The following is a 2,765-nucleotide window of genomic DNA, read 5'->3' as shown; positions in this document are numbered from 1 at the left end:
TTTTTTTGTTTAAATATAAAAGACTTGTGCATATTTCGCCGGCCAACGAACTCTTCTGCCGCCTTTTGTGTGAGGGTGTTGTGGAGACTTTGATGTCCTGGTGGGAAGTTCTGATGCAGTTATTTCGCTTCGATGCGTAGTCGATGGTGATGATGATGATGATGGTGCCGATGGCTTTCTTGAGCCGATCGATACTAACACTATTCTGTCTACCATTTAAATCGAGAACGAAGTATTTGTCCCGTTTTTGCAGTACTTTGTAAGGGCCGGAATACGGTGGTCGGATTTGTGCTGGCATTCTGTCGTTTCTAACGAACACCTGTGTCCCTTGATTGATGTCCCTGGTGACATAGGTATCAGTTTCCTGCGGGCGAGGTGGGTTTGGTGACAGCTGTGACATATGTGCACGTAGGCGATGCACATATGTTGTGGGATCCGGGATATCCTGGGGGGGAATAACTGGATCAATCATTTGTCCAGGCAGGGTTGAGGTGGTGCCGTAAACAAGTTCTGCCGGTGAGTATCCGATCCCACCCTTGGCGGATGTACGGGTACCAAGCAGGATTACCGGAAGGAAGTCTCTCCAATTGTTCACGTCAGGGTCTGCCCGTATGGCTGATTTTAGTTGCCTGTGGAATCTCTGCACCTTGCCCTTTGCCGCTGGATGGTATGCTGTAGTGCGACAGTGTTTGGAACCAATGAGTCGAGTAAGCTCGCTGAAAAGGTGAGTCAAATTGTCTTCCTCTGTCTGTCGTGATGATAGCAGGGATACCAAAACGTGATATCAGCGCTTTCGCCACCGTTTCTGCTGTGGTATCAGAGAGAGGGAAAGCTTTGGGCCATCGTGAAAAGCGGTCGATACAAGTGAGTAGGTGTGTATAGTTGTGAGACGGAGGTAGAGGTCCAGCGATGTCTATGTGGATGTGCTGGAAACGACTGTCTGGTACTATAAAATTACCAACGGGTGACTTGATATGTCTATGTACTTTTGCCTTTTGACATGCAATACAACTTTTAACCCAGTCGCGGATGTCTTTATTGATGTTCGTCCACAAAAAGCGATTTGCTATCATCCTCTGTGTGGGACGAACACCAGGATGTGGCAAACCGTGCAAGGCAGGGAAAATATTCCGTCTGTATTGTTCGGGGACGTATGGGCGCTCGAGTCCTGTGGAAACACCACACCATATTTGACCGGTTGAAGAAGATAGTGGGCAGAGTTGGAATTTGAGGGACGATGAATTTCGTAACTTATTAAGTCCTTCGTCGGGATGAACTAGCATCGTAGCATCTTGCTTCTTCTTTTCCGTCGGTCTGTTGCGCAGGATGTCGGTAAGTGGTGGAAGAAAGCGACGGTAGAAATTTACGAGTCCCAAAAACTCACTGAGTTTCCGAAGAGACGTTGGGATAGGAAAATTCACTGTGGCTTCCACTTTGTCGGGCAGAGGACGAATTCCATCTTTGTCAACGATGTGCCCGAGGAAAGGCAGAGATGAGACACCGAAAATGCATTTTCTTGTGTTCATGGCTATGCCATCCTCAGTTAGTCGCTGGAAAAGTTGTTGGAGAAGACCCATCAAGCCAAGTGAAGTGAACATCATGGCAGATACTGGTTTCACGCAACTGGCACGTGTGCTGATGGCACTTGTAGCGATTGGTGTTGGGAAGGGCATCCAGCCAACAGGAGTCTGGTGCAGCCCCTCAGCTTGCCAGCTCTGGTCAAACTGTCCAACCTTTGCCAGCATGGACAATGGATGTTAAAGGATGATATGCAAATCACACACTGGATTTAGTATTAAATCTAAAACTTACTCCCAGCTTTTGTCCTGTGATGCATAAGTTGCAGCATCCCTGTTTTTCTTTCACTTAAATTCATGTAAAAAATAGTGTAACTTATTTATACACAAGTAAATACATTATGTATATATATATGGTGGTTGTCTACTCCTTAAACAGAGTTTGACCACCTCCTGCACCTACACCTTAGCCCTTTCATGGCGTCTGATGTGGCTTTTTAAACCAGACAATGTTCTGAAAAAAACACCCGCACAGATTGCACCTCTGATTTGCACTACCAATACCTGCAAGTAAGTTCTGCTCATTGTGGATCCTAACATGTCTTTTAAGACCCCCATTGGATTTGCAAACCCTCTGGCACACACCACATTCAAACGTGTGCACAGACATATCATCAGAATAGCTGGTTGAAGTTTGTTTTCCATGGGTTCGCAGATGTGATTTGAGGCCAGCCAAAGACAGATATGGTCTGTCACAGACTGTGCACACAAAAAGGTCCTTGTCATTCACCTTCTCGATCTTTACATTTTTCCTTAAATATCTCTTGAGACCTGCTTGCATCATCTTGGCCTCTTCAAATGCTTTCACTCCACTCCACACTCTTGTTCGCCATCCAACTCGATCTGAAGCGAGGGCTTCTATATCTTTTGGAGCCATTCCAATTGACTTCATAGCAGTCCTTATGCCATCCTTAAACCTTTTTTTATATGTCAGGTCGCTCTTCAGTGCTACTGGTAACATGTAATCCAGTACAACCTGTCGCATGGTCGGGTCGTCGGCGACTAAACTGGCAACCCCACCAGGCTTGCTTGGTGAGGAGGGTGTTGTTGGACACCCTGCAGGACGAAAAATAAGACCTGTCAAAGGGTGGATGAACTCCTGAACAGTCAACGACCATCCAACAAAATGTCTGTAAATATGTATATATATATGTATATATATATATATATATATATATATATATATAT

At 45.5% G+C, this 2,765-nt stretch overlaps 1 protein-coding gene across 1 annotated transcript in view; it reads left to right on the top strand.

Moving 5' to 3' along the window:
* The window catches only part of LOC106879202 (huntingtin-interacting protein 1), a 65,692-nt gene that overhangs the window by 7,511 nt on the left and 55,416 nt on the right, over window positions 1-2,765 (top strand). The gene's annotated exons all lie outside the window — the stretch shown is intronic.

The sequence above is a fragment of the Octopus bimaculoides genome, chromosome 30, assembly GCF_001194135.2.
Source record: "Octopus bimaculoides isolate UCB-OBI-ISO-001 chromosome 30, ASM119413v2, whole genome shotgun sequence".
Taxonomy (NCBI): domain Eukaryota; kingdom Metazoa; phylum Mollusca; class Cephalopoda; order Octopoda; family Octopodidae; genus Octopus; species Octopus bimaculoides.
The sequence above is the reverse complement of the archived record's forward strand: the minus strand, read 5'-3'. Positions and strand labels throughout refer to the sequence as shown.